The sequence below is a fragment of the Pocillopora damicornis genome, chromosome 2 (assembly GCF_964200805.1).
Source record: "Pocillopora damicornis chromosome 2, jaPocDami1.2, whole genome shotgun sequence".
NCBI lineage: Eukaryota > Metazoa > Cnidaria > Anthozoa > Scleractinia > Pocilloporidae > Pocillopora > Pocillopora damicornis.
The window spans coordinates 30,247,100-30,260,615 of NC_142671.1; the positions used below are offsets into that span (position 1 = coordinate 30,247,100).

Consider the following 13,516-nt stretch of genomic DNA (forward strand, 5'->3'; position numbering starts at 1 on the left):
GCTATACAGATACGGCACGTCTCGATGAATCAATTTCGCCCTTTAGTAATGTTTGGTTGAATGGCGTGAAATACACGTTTTTTCATACATTTTGGTGGTTTATCAGTAAAATAAACCGCCCAAACTGAGTTAGAGTATTGTTACTGTTCTCGCAATAAACCATTTTTCGTTGCAGTAAACACCTGAAAAAACCAGGTGATGATGTTTGGTACATAACGGGTCCTTTAGGAAAGAACCATTGGGAAATTTTATTTCCAAGGCCGCCAAAAATTCGGGAATGCGTGGCAGGGTCATTAACCACTCTGTACGGATTTCGTCCATCTCACGTATCTTTTCAATGCAAGATGCAGAGACCTCAATAACATAAGTGCCAACTTTAAATACTAACCTAGTTTTTTCTACTCGATTAATGGCCCCTGCGTGCTTTGTGCTTGGGTCATAAATCCGAGCGAAAAAAATTCAGTAAGAAATATCTCTTGCTCTCCAAACTTCCCGCGTACATCCATACCTCGATTTACGCACGCTAAGCATGGACCAATTCTTTATTATAACATAGCATGCGTCCTTACCCTATATAAGTCCTATTGAGCTACTATGAACAAAATCTTTACTTTCGCACGCCCGTGTGTAATTAAGATGCCGTGAGCTTTTTTTTTACCTGGCTTCAGAGTTTCGGTGCAGTTTTGCTTCTTTTCATTTAGTTTGGGTTTTCTAATTTCTTGTTTGCACTAGGAAAGCGTTATCCATCTACAATAGAGATTTTCGGGAAATGTTTTACTTTAATTTTTTATGTGGAAGAGACTTTTATTATTCTTTTCTGTGATCAGCACTTGTCATGTTCTGCTTACATTTAAAAACTACCCTGGATCAGGTGTAGTCTCCAGAATCACGTTTGAATCTGAACTGCGATGTCTTCCTTAATGGAACTTGGAACTATCTTAGATTGAAAATTTGAAATACTTCTTCGGGTCAGTGAAAATAACGAAATTTTCGAAAAATGGCTCTCTGCATTTGGGATTTATTTGGCAAGGAATTGGGAATTTAAGATCCTGGACTATAAATATTATATATGAATGAGGAGACAATATATGGGAGTTTCGTCAATTGGATTCGAAAAGACAGATCGAAAAAGCTACATAAGAAACCCACTGTGATCTGCTCCGACAATAAACTAACCATGTAAGCATATTTTCCAAAATTCTGATCACTAAAAAGTCTTGGCAAAGACCGTGTTACCAAGCAATACGTAAAAAATAAAAAAAATGATACTGAATTGAACATTTTTCGGTTATTTTGAAAACTGATAAGTCTTTTAAAAATATCCATAGTGATGGCGTGGGCATTCTGCACTCAAAAATAGCTGCATAGTAGATAGTACACATATTTTCAGTAATTTGAATAACAAGGCGAGGGTACGGAAAGCTACAACGCAATCTTAGCAAAATAGGAAAAAAAGGTTAAAAATGAAACAATTTGGATTTACGTAATTCGAAATTGAAAATGTAAATATTTGACAGAACGATGTCATCAGGGTGTTTTGGTCGAATTTTACACAGCGATCACTATGCTTGAATCTTCACGCATCGTGGATTCACTGGACTGCCTCTCTTTTTGAAGTAAGAAACATTTAAGAAGTGCAAGCGAAATTAAATACAGGTTTGTGAAAAGATTATGGGTGGACTACACATTTGATATTCGTAATTTTCACTTATTTATTTAGGATTGTAAGTGTGTGATGATTACAACCATCCCGTCAATGCTGCCTCATCAGCGCGTCGAAAGTGTCTTGAATCGGGAGATTGTTTAAGGCTGGAGATGTTTTCATCTAGAAATATTTCTTTCTCAAGATATTAATTTTCGACATTTTCCATCACTTGCCGTTTGATAACAAAAATGACTTAAATATTTTTTCAGACTTTTTTGACTGGTTTATGCATCCAATGCAGATGTTATCAGACGTTAAAATCTGTATATCTTGGGGAAAGAGGAAATAAATTTGTTGATGGTCAGTGGCAACAACAAAGTTATGGCGGAGTATAGCAAGTGTTTATCAGGCGTATAACTTAACAGAAAAAGCAGTCAGACATAGAAATATTTCTCGTATTTTTGCTTTCCTCTGTACCTATGCCCTCTGGGAAAAGATCGCCAAGTTGGCTTTACGAAACTGGTCGAATTTATGAAAGAAAAGGAAATTTCAAATTTCAGTTGTTTCTAGTGATCACTACGGTCATAATAACTGGTCATAATGTTCGATCCAAATAAACCTTCCAAGGGGTGGAGAATGACTGGAAATATATGAAAAACCTTATATGTGCACTGCGGTGAAGAAATGACCAGCTCCCAGTTGGCTTTTTAGCTCAGTTGGTAGAGCACTGCACCGGTATCGCAGAGGCCATGGGTTCAAATCCTTACGGGCCTGAATTTTTTTCAGGTCTCATTTCTCAACTACTGGTTCAGTTGTGTTCATAGCTGCGAGGATCGCTTATATCTCTTTTCTTCACCGCAGACTCTACTCAGCTAACTTGTTATTGTCAAAAATTCAAGCTTACAAAAGAAATTTGTTATCGAGTATAATAACAAATCGAGTCAGATTGGGCGTGATTGTTTGTGTTTGGCCAAAGCTAGTACAGAATCTGGACTTCAATTCACTAGGATCCGTCCCTTTTGCCAATTACTATCTAGCGCTAGCGCAGAGAGGCGGACTTTTTACAGTTGTCAATTTCACTTGAGCTTAAAATGTCTTCTCACGTGTTGTCTTGTGTCCTATCAGATCCATCACATATAAATTACAGATGCTCGTGAAGAGTGTAAGATCTAATCATAAAATCAAAATTATTTCTCGGATGAGTCATAAGTAGCGACTGAATTACGGATGATCTTTGCTACACGGTGGACTGTTGTTGGCTGTCTATTGTCAAGAGACTCTGGGTAGGTCACTATCTATTATTTTCAATGAATTTCTTTTTAAGTATCTTAAAGCAAAATGTCTTTCATCTCAGTTAACGACCAGACGGCTAGAGATCACAGCCCTGTGCATGGTTTGCGCGGTTTTGTCTGTTTTCGTGAGAGTCGTTTTGTTACCTGTCTTGATAAATCTGTGTCATTTCAACACTGCACGGCCACATTTTATGCTCTTTAAAACCCATTTCTTGGGTCTCTACCATGGCTAGAAGCTCCTCCAGTTTCACTTCCCATAGCACAATAAGATCAAAATCCACGATTCATAGCGGCCCCTCTGGAACAACTTCCGCTAGCTTGCCAATAAACTAACTATAAAGTAATAGGAGTATCCTGTTCGAATCTCCAACTTAACGAGTACACAGCTCGCGAGGGGGCTTCTAGGTCAGTTTTATTATCATCTACGTGGGCATCGTCGCTTGACGCTTTTCATCGCACGGTTCAACCGTACCTGTACATGCGTCTTTTTCATTTCTGGTTTGCTCAGCCATCATGTCACAAGAGATAAGCGTCATTTCATTTATCGAGCTCAAGTGACTATCACAGTATTTTTGCAACCTAAACCTCTCCGCTTTGTGCTCATTTTTGCTAGCATTTTAAACTGAACGAACAATGCAGCCACAGGGCTCCATGCCAAAATACCCTGAACCTGATTCAGTTGTAGATGGTAAGTGATGTAAGATTCATTCGTCTGATGTAATTTGATCATACCATGAGCTTATCCTTTTTGTGGAAATTGAGACCACTTGGCTAATTACTAACTCGCTAAAGTGAGTTTTAAAATACGGAGCACCTGCCTTAAGATTCGCGAGAAAGCGCAAAACCTCCTTTTTGAGTTAATCTTGAGTTTCCGGACGTAAAGAGGGTTTCCTTTTTGTTTGTTTGTTTTGTTTTACTCAAGTTTATGAATTAAAATCAACGAGGAGATCTAAAGAAAAAATGGGAATATTCATAGAACGGACTGTAAATGACATGTGACATGTCCTAATTCGATGGTAAATGAATAATTGTCCCTACTCAATAAATTATGGGTAACATCCATAAAAAATACTATGCCTCTATGTAACCCAACACACATCTATCATATAAGGCTCACTTTGAAGACAAATAGCTTCTAAATGGTGTTCATAAGTTTGACATCTTGACTAAGCCTAAGTGGTTTTTTTTTTTTTGCTCTTTAGAGCGGAAGACGTAAGCCCGTGTTTACGTGCCTTGGAAATCAATATGAGGCATTTTGGATTTGAGATCCATTTGAGAACTCCCACATGTACACGTTTATGTCTGATATTCCTTTCCGGCTGTCGAGAAGAGATGCAACCGAGACGCATTAATATTCATATCAAGTCATTTTGAAATGGTTAAAAACAGAGGTGATCAGGAATATGTTCTTTAGTTCATCAGGGTTCATCAGTCTCGGGCCACTGAATTCTATCTCCAAAGGTATACCGTCTTTCTTATTTTAGATCAACCTGAAAAAACGCTTGGATCAGTGCGGTTGAAGTGTAAATTTTACCCTTTTTTTAATCTTCCTTTAGTACTAAGAGGCTACAAGTCTATTTGCTGACAGCGGACTTCAGTGCATTCTATCGAAGGTACGTTGAGTTGCCATGAGACGTTCAACGCTTCTTAACTGACAATAATTTGGAGCAAAACAAGTTGACTTTGTAAGGCGAATATATCTGCAGATTGATTTCCTGTTTCCAAACTAATACTAATAACGTTACGGTCCATCAAAAATAGTTATATACATGCGCCAATGGTGTCTTTAATAGGATATCATACATTTTTATCGTTTCTTTCTGATAATTTTTGTTATTGGTATTATGCGAACAAATGAAGGAACCGTGTAGGAAATTGAAAATAATAATAAAAAAACTGTTTCTGAAAGTTATCTTTATTCATCGGGACGGAAAACGACAAATGAGAAGATGACAAATTAGAAACGCTTTCGTCCTAAAGGCAAACCAACGACGAAGACCAGTATTTATATATTTTAAGGATGGGAATACTTAATAATTCTATGCAGAAATGCTTAACCATGACTTCATTACTAAGGGTGCGTTCCTTTGGGAGGATCCGGATTTAGATTTGTGATACAAGATGGCACAGATCACGGTGCATGAAAGGAACGACGTTTCAAACGAGCTCTCAGAGAACTCCAAAAAGTACGCTATTTTAAGACTATGCACGTGGGTTAGTGAGCTCTTCCCTGAAGGGTTCGTCTTATTGCACGGGCTTTTCATACGCACTATTCATTAGAAGCACATTTTTTCATGGTAAACTCAAACGATGGAATTAAAACAGGAGCAAATATTGATTACGATATGGATACTTAGGAACCCTGAATGACTGCGATCAGAGGGCGATCGATTCAACATTACGAAATCGATTTTATTTCGAGTTTATGGCAGAATTTGTGGAGCGATTGCCAACAATCTTTCCGGTCAAAATATCAAGTACCTACGTGTTTAAAATTGAGCACCGCTGGGCAAAATGATTAATGTCGGATCCTTCGCCCAAAAGAACGCGTTGGATCAGTGATTTAATGATCCGTCATTAGATCACGCAGATCAGTGATCCAATGAATTCTTGTCCAGAGTAGATTTGATAGATCACTGATCTGAAAATGGGTTTGCTCGAAAGGAGCGCACCCTAAGATTTTTTCACTAAGGTTATTTATGGAGAAAATCCAAATGTCCTGCTGCATTCCTTTTCCTGTTTCTAGTATTTCTGTTCCTGTTCACAGCTTCAGTGACGTCCTGAAATATCATCGACACAACCAATATGAACTTTGTTAAAAAAAAAATTAAATGTTTTGTTTCCTTTGAATTCACAATCGATTCCTCTCACCACACCCCAGGTTGGTATCGAATAAGATTTTAGGGGGCCATGGGTGTTCCCTTTACTGATTATTTATTCAGTAATAATAGTCTTGTACTATTAAACTTGACCAACACAAAAAACAGGAACTAAAGATGAGACCAGATACAGAGTGGATTGTTATCACAGTCCTCTACGCCATCACGATGCTCGTAGCGTTTGCAAGGAATAGTTTCCTCATCTACATCGTGTGGAAGAAACCTGAAGTCAGATCACTGACAAGCTTCATATTCGTTAACATGGCCATCGCTGATTTGCTGGTAACCCTGGTTGTGATGCCTTGGTCCATTTCCGCAATATATACAGACGGTTTGTAAATGATCCCGGGATTATTTGGAAAAGTCATGTGCAAAGGTATTGTATACATTGCGTACGTCACTATAACAGCATCCGTCCTCTGCCTGATGTTCATGGCGATCGACAGGTACTATACCATCGTTCATCCCCTCCGCCGCCATCTTTGGTTTCGAAAGCCTAAACTAACCGTTCCATTTATTTGGATCGGGTCACTGGTCTCCATGTCCATTTTCTTTGTTATTCAAACTGTGGAGGACTACAATAATTCTTCCTATTGCACGCTATCTGTTTACATCTTGGGTGATCCAGATAGGGCTCTTCAAGGAATATACGTCCTCCTTTTCGTCGTCAACTATCTCATCCCCTTGGCCGTTATTTCTTTTCTATATACCATCACTGCATGGAACTTATGGTTCCATGTTGCACCTGGAGTGAATGCTCTGACAGGAAATCGAGCGCAACTAGAAACCTCCAAGAGAAGAGTGGTTCGGATGCTCATTATTGTTACCTGTGCCTTTGCCCTTTGTTGGCTCCCACCACAAGTGGTCCACATCATGTAGGTCATTCACGCATCTAAGGCTTACCAACATATACAGCCGATTGTCAGCTTTGTGTGTTTTTGGTTTGGACACGCTAACAGTGCCGTTAACCCATGGCTGTACATTTTTCTGGGTACCAAGATAAATACGGCATTTACTAGGATCGTCAGTAGAAAAAGCAGCTGGTTGCCTTCAAGTCTCGCCATCAAAACATCAGATGCCGTCTTACCACCTAAAGATGAAGCAATCCAGAAAGAATCAAGAATATAATCTCTCTCATAACATGAAACTTTTATTATCAATTTGGTAACTGTAAGATAGAAACTCGCTTAAAACGGGTTTGCTCGGCAATCCCTTGACAGAGTACAGTAAGAAAATATGCACTTTATTTAAAAACGAGCAAGCAGCTGGGAACATGAAAAAATAATCTGAGACTTCGTTAAGAATTTGAACATCAGACCTTCCCATGGTGCCTCAAATTACGGAGCTGCGTTACAAGGCAGTCCAGCATACTGATAAGATCGGAAATCAGTATTTGCTTGAATATTCATCGAAAACTTTCGAGGAGATGGGGGAGACTCTCTGACCCTTCGTAGGTGGAGTGGGAGCACTCGCCTCCTCATATGTAGTTGTGGCTTGAGTTCCACTCCCCAGTGATTCTGGCGATACTTGTGGGTTGACTTGGTTAATGTTTTATTTCTCTTTCACCATCTTAATTTTTCTCCCAATATTGATAACATCTATATAATTTTTGGATTATCCAGAAAAAATAAGAATTCCCGTGAAGAAAATAACCGCGATTGCTCTTGGAGAACAGGTTGAAAAAAAAAAACAAAACAAGGAACGTCTCAGTGAACACGACGAAACGAGTATCAAATTCCTAGAAGAGGCCATCAATTGCATACCTCTGGAAAATGAGGATGGAGCTGATTTTGAAAATGTCGCTTTCATTTTTAACCTCCAGCCGGGCAATTTATTCTTATAGCAGGAAAGGGTGATTGGGAATATTACTTTTCCGAGGATGGCAGCAACAATATAACCTGTAAATGTGTCCGCAAACCCTCGCTGATGTACCTCTGGAACAAGGGCACATTTGGTTTTTCTAGTATCACCTTGTTATTGTTTCTTGCAGAAGTAGTCATCAAGGCTTTTAGGTCTAATTAAGTGTTATCTTGGAGAGCTTAATATAGGTTTTATGTCTCATTTAGTTGTATATTTTACAGTCCCAAACAAACAAGTTAAAGGTACCAGTTTAGTTTATTTTCTTTGCGATACACAGAAAGTCATTGCCTTCGTAGTTCGCGATCGCTATGTTTTGAAAGCCGCTCTCGTACATTAAATTGTTGAGTACTGATAAGAAAATACGGGGAGATTTTGGATGCGACCTCCCTTTCAAAAGGCCTCTATGGAAAAAGAGAGTGTTATGAAGTGCTATTACGATGCAAGGTTTTTTTTAAGGTTAGCATTCAAACATTGTACCACTCCTACCCCTTACGATAGGTTCCATTGTTGTCTTTCTCCTCTGGCTGTGGAATTACTCGAACCTGAAATTTTGTTTCTAAACTGGTCATTTTGAGTACTTTATTTTTAGTTTCCTAAATGTCACTCGTAAAAGTTTTAGCTGACTATTGTATAGTCGTTGTGCGAGTCGTATCAAGTTTAGAAGCCCGCAAGGTCTTTTTCTAATTTTAACATTAACAATAGCTTGTGCTGACTCTATTTTTGAGACTTTTTTCTCGAACAAAGACCTTCTTCGGTGGTCATGTTTGGATGTGTTTAGTGAACTTGTATAAAAAATACATTTGACCGGGTCAAAATTTTGAACAAGGGGTTAAACTCTGCAGAGACAGTCAGCGCATTACCTACATGTTCACCAATAAGGTGCTTTAGAGCGTGCACTACAGTGAATAAAAGAGAAAGACAATTTGGTTAGCTACAGAAAATATAATAAAGAAGAAGAGAACCAAGAGTCTTGGTGCCTCCTGTTATATAGAAGGTTATAAAATGGACAGCTAACGAAGTTACTTAAACACCCAACTACGAGACTGTTGCCAAAGTCGAAATAAAAATGAAGAAAATTTTGGAGCAAAAAGGAGAGACGTAAACATCTTTTATTCATTGTTTACGGTACTACATTTTATTATTCATCGCGAGAAATGTATAGAAAATCCCTGCATGCAATGATGCATGGTTCTAAAACTTTCTTACGTAACCCTTTTGCTCCCATCAGAGACCAAGACATAATTTCTCCTTACCAAATCAATACAATATCAAACAGGCAAGTGATGAGAAAAAAAATATCAGCCAGGGGAATATTAGTTGATCCAATACCAAATTCTAAGAGCTAACATCATAAGAGTTGTATGGCAAACAGTAAAGAGAATAACCAATGAGATCTTGGATGTGAAAGGGTTAAGGGAAACACTGAAGTACCGAGGAATCCCAAACAAAAAAATGTTTCAGTTGATTTCCTAGCCTTTGTTACCTATTCTGTTCTTTTGACTTTGTGTTTTTGATTTTATTTTTGGCATAACAGGAAACGCAAAGTTACTGTGATAGAGATTCAGCTTAAAAAAGAAAAAGCGTTCACATATTAATCAAACGATGGTGGAGTGTTAACAAGGTTAACAAGCCTCACTCCAAATCAAAGGCTCGGCAACTAATTACACAACTGTAAAATGGCCTATTCAAATGGAAATAGATTGTCTATAAATCCTGAAAGACTGCGAACGTCGTGGAAATGCATAATAAAGTACCGTATTGATGAAGTAAATAACACAATTATTAGGTCATTCAATTCAGCATCCCGCTGCATGATCCTTCACGATAAAGTTTTATAGCGAAAAGTGGGACCTTTCGCTCTGATGAAAAATCATCTCCAATACATGGGTTGCGTACTTATATTTATGCTATACAGATACGGCACGTCTCGATGAATCAATTTCTCCCTTTAGTAATGTTTGGTTGAGTGGCGTGAAATACACGTTTTTGCATACATTTTGGTGGTTTATCAGTAACATAAACCGCCCAAACTGAGTTAGTGTATTGTCACTGTTCTCGAAATAAACCATTTTTCGTTGCAGTAAACACCAGAAAAAACCAGGTGATGATGTTTGGTACATAAAGAGTCCTTTAGGAAAGAACCATTGGGAAAATTTATTTCCAAGGCCGCCAGAAATTTATTATCGAGTATGATGACAAATCGAGTCAGAGTGGGCGTGATTGTTTGTGTTTGGTCAAAGCTAGTACAGAATCTGGACTTCAATTCACTAGGATTCGTCCCTTTTACCAATTACTATCTAGCGCTAGCGCAGAGAGGCGGACTTTTTACAGTTGTCAATTTCACTTGAGCTTAAAATGTCTTCTCACGCGTTGTTTTGTGTCCTATCAGATCCATCTCATATAAATTACAGATGCTCGTGAAGAGTCTAAGATCTAATCATAAAATCAAAATTATTTCTCGGATGAGTCATAAGTAGCGACTGAATTACGGATTATCTTTGCCACACCATCGACGGTGGACTGTTGTTGGCTGTCTATTGTCAAGAGACTCTGGGTAGGTCACTATCTATTATTTTCAATGAATTTCTTTTAAGTATCTTAAAGCAAAATGTCTGTCGTCTCAGTTAACGACCAGACGGCTAGAGATCACAGCCTTGTGCATGTTTTGCGCGGTTTTGTCTGTTTTCGTGAGAGTCGTTTTGTTACCTGTCTTGATAAATCTGTGTCATTTCAACACTGCACGGCCACATTTTATGCTCTTTAAAACCCATTTCTTGGGTCTCTACCATGGCTAGAAGCTCCTCCAGTTTCACTTCCCATAGTACAATAAGATCAAAATCCACGATTCATAGCGGCCCCTCTGGAACAACTTCCGCTAGCTTGCCAATAAACTAACTATAAAGTAATAGGAGTATTCTGTTCGAATCTCCAACTTAACAAGTACACAGCTCGCGAGGGGGCTTCCAGGTTAGTTTTATTATCATCTACGTGGGCATTGTCGCTTGACTCTTTTCATCGCACGGTTTAACCGTACCTGTACATGCGTCTTTTTCATTTCTTGTTTGCTCAGCCATCATGTCACAAGAGATAAGCATATTTCATTTATCGAGCTCAAGTGACTATCACAGTATTTTTACAACCTAAACCTCTCCGCTTTGTGCTCATTTTTGCTAGCATTTTAAACTGAACGAACAATGCAGCCACAGACAGGGCTCCATGCCAAAATAAACTGAACCTGATTCAGTTGTAGATGGTAAGTGATGTAAGCTTCATTCGTCTGATGTAATTTGATCATACCATGAGCTTATCTTTTTTGTGGAAATGAAAATGTCGCTGACGATAGTTGAAATATGGTTTAGTTTCTCGGCCGGATTTTCTTGTGATGAGGTCTACTTCCTGATACCGCAATGATTCCTCAATCATACAAATCCTACATTCAATAAAACGATTCACGTGCCGCTCTAACTACGGAGACTTGGAATATTTTTCCTTGGTTAAGCTGAGCGGTGCCTATGTTCCAAGTTTATTCCAACACTTACTCAACCGTACGAGTATTAGCGGCGAAGGCCCAAACTGGCGCAATATCTCGTTTAAATTTAATGTCTTTTGTAAGATAGATTATTATGCTAAAGATCCTTTGTCAATTTGCATCTGAACGAAAGAGTGTTCATGCAGAATTTTTTTTTTTAACTAAATTAGCTTTCGTTCTCGCCAAGTCTTCTCTTTTGCGCCTGAACAAAAAGCAAAGAAACTTTCCGTACGTTTTTGTCTTCAAAAAAGCTGAAGATAAATAATTGGGTGGTCCTAGCTGTTAGCGTCAAATTATTTCGCAGATGCTGGTTTTGAAGATAATTTTTCAAAAAAAGGAACTCCTATACTTATTGTATAGCGCCACGCAAAAAACTTTTATTGTGGCTGCTTCTTTTGATATCAATGCGACATGACCTTAACAAAAACTGAAAAAAAGGCTGTATTCCTAAACTAAAATGGTTAGAAAATGTAAAGCTGCAAAGCGCCGCGTCAAAGCGCTATTCCTGTCCCCTGTCAATCCACCATCCATCAAACATAGAATGAACTATATTATGAACAGTTAGGCTGATGGAGACTGGTGAGGAAATTTATTGCACCTTTAAACATAAAGGCTAAAGTTGACTACAGATTATTGAAGTCAAATTAGAGGGACAACGATAGGAAACTATATCAATTAATTCATGAAAGAGAGCTTTTTGTGTGTTCTCTATTAAACAAGTATTTACCCCGGCACTGTCTTGACCGGCTTTAAACTACCCCCTTTCATCGAGAGACAAAATCGGCAAATCGATGTCGGATTTCCATTAAAAATAAATATGATGCAAAGAAATCTTTTATGAATTTAGAGTTTTGGTTCTGGCGCGGACTTTACCCCTGCGGTTGCTTCGCTTCAAGCATATATTCTTCTAAAATTAAAGTTAATTCATCGTCCACTATTGACAGCGCGCATTGCAGAACCGTCTCATTATTTCATTGTCATGGACCTGTAAAAAATACGTGAGATCATTTGCATGCAATTAAACTTCGATAGGAGGGCTATGAGGTAAAAATAAAATTGACCTGAAGGCAACGGTTCCATAACGGAATTTTGACATTAAAGTGATCCGAAATGTGACGTGTGCTTTCCCATGATTATGCAAGCTATGAAAACACAGTGTAAGGCAACAAATTTATGTGGAATTTGTCTCCACTTTCTGTGCATTGTTACGATCAACCACCATCGAATTCTAAATGACCAGCCTTGCGTTGAAAGACGCCATTGACTCAAGGTTAAATTATGGTTTTTTTTACTAAACTTAATTGCGTGTTATTTGCAAAGTGCATTATTTTTTGTCGAACTAATAGAGCCCACTGAAGTTCTGTCATTGATTCACAGCTGTTCATGATCAAGAACAAACCGACAAATTCACAAAGAAGTAAACTGACATACTTAGGACATAATTTCGCATTTTCTCCAGATTTCCTTCACTTTCCTAGATTTTCCTATATTAAAATTGTTCATTCTACCGAAGGGTAGTTTCTCTTTGGTTCGTCACACTGTTCTTGAGACCACTTGGCTAATTACTTACTCATTAAAATGAGTTTTAAAATACGGAGCACCTGCCTTAAGATTCGCGAGAAAGTGCAAAACCTCCTTTTTGAGTAAATCTTGAATTTCCGCATGTAAAGAGGGTTTCCTTTTTGTTTGTTTGTTTTGTTTTACTCAAGTTTATGAATTAAAATCAACGAGGAGATCTAAAGCAAAAATTATTCATAGAACGGACTGTAAATGACATGTGACATGTCCTAATTCGATTGTAAATGAATAATTGTCCCTATTCAATAAATTATGGGTAACATCCATAAAAAAATACTATGCCTCTATGTAACTAAACACACATCTATCATATAAGGCTCACTTTGAAGACAAATAGCTTCTAAATGGTGTTCATAAGTTTGACATCTTGACTGAGCTCTAAGTGGTTTTTTTTTTTGCTCTTTAAAGCGGAAGACGTAAGCCCGTGTTTACGTGCCTTGGAAATCAATATGAGGCATGTTGGATTTGAGATCCATTTAAGAACTCCCACATGTAAACGTTTATGTCTGATATTCCTTTCCGGCTGTCGAGAAGAGATGCAACCGAGACCCGCATCAATATTCATATCAAGTCATTTTGAAATGGTTAAAAACAGAGGTGATCAGGAATATGCTCTTTAGTTCATCAGGGTTCATCAGTCTCGGGCCACTGAATTCTATTTCCAAAGGTATACCGTGTTTCTTATTTTAGATCAACTTGAAAAAACGCTTGGATCAGTGCGGTTGAAATGTAA

The 13,516-nt window shown here is 38.2% G+C and overlaps 1 pseudogene; it reads left to right on the plus strand.

Annotated features, from left to right (window-relative positions):
• The first annotated feature begins 5,805 nt into the window (after positions 1–5,805).
• On the plus strand, positions 5,806–7,013 carry LOC149050792 (orexin/Hypocretin receptor type 1-like; annotated as a pseudogene).
• The last annotated feature ends 6,503 nt before the right edge of the window (positions 7,014–13,516 follow it).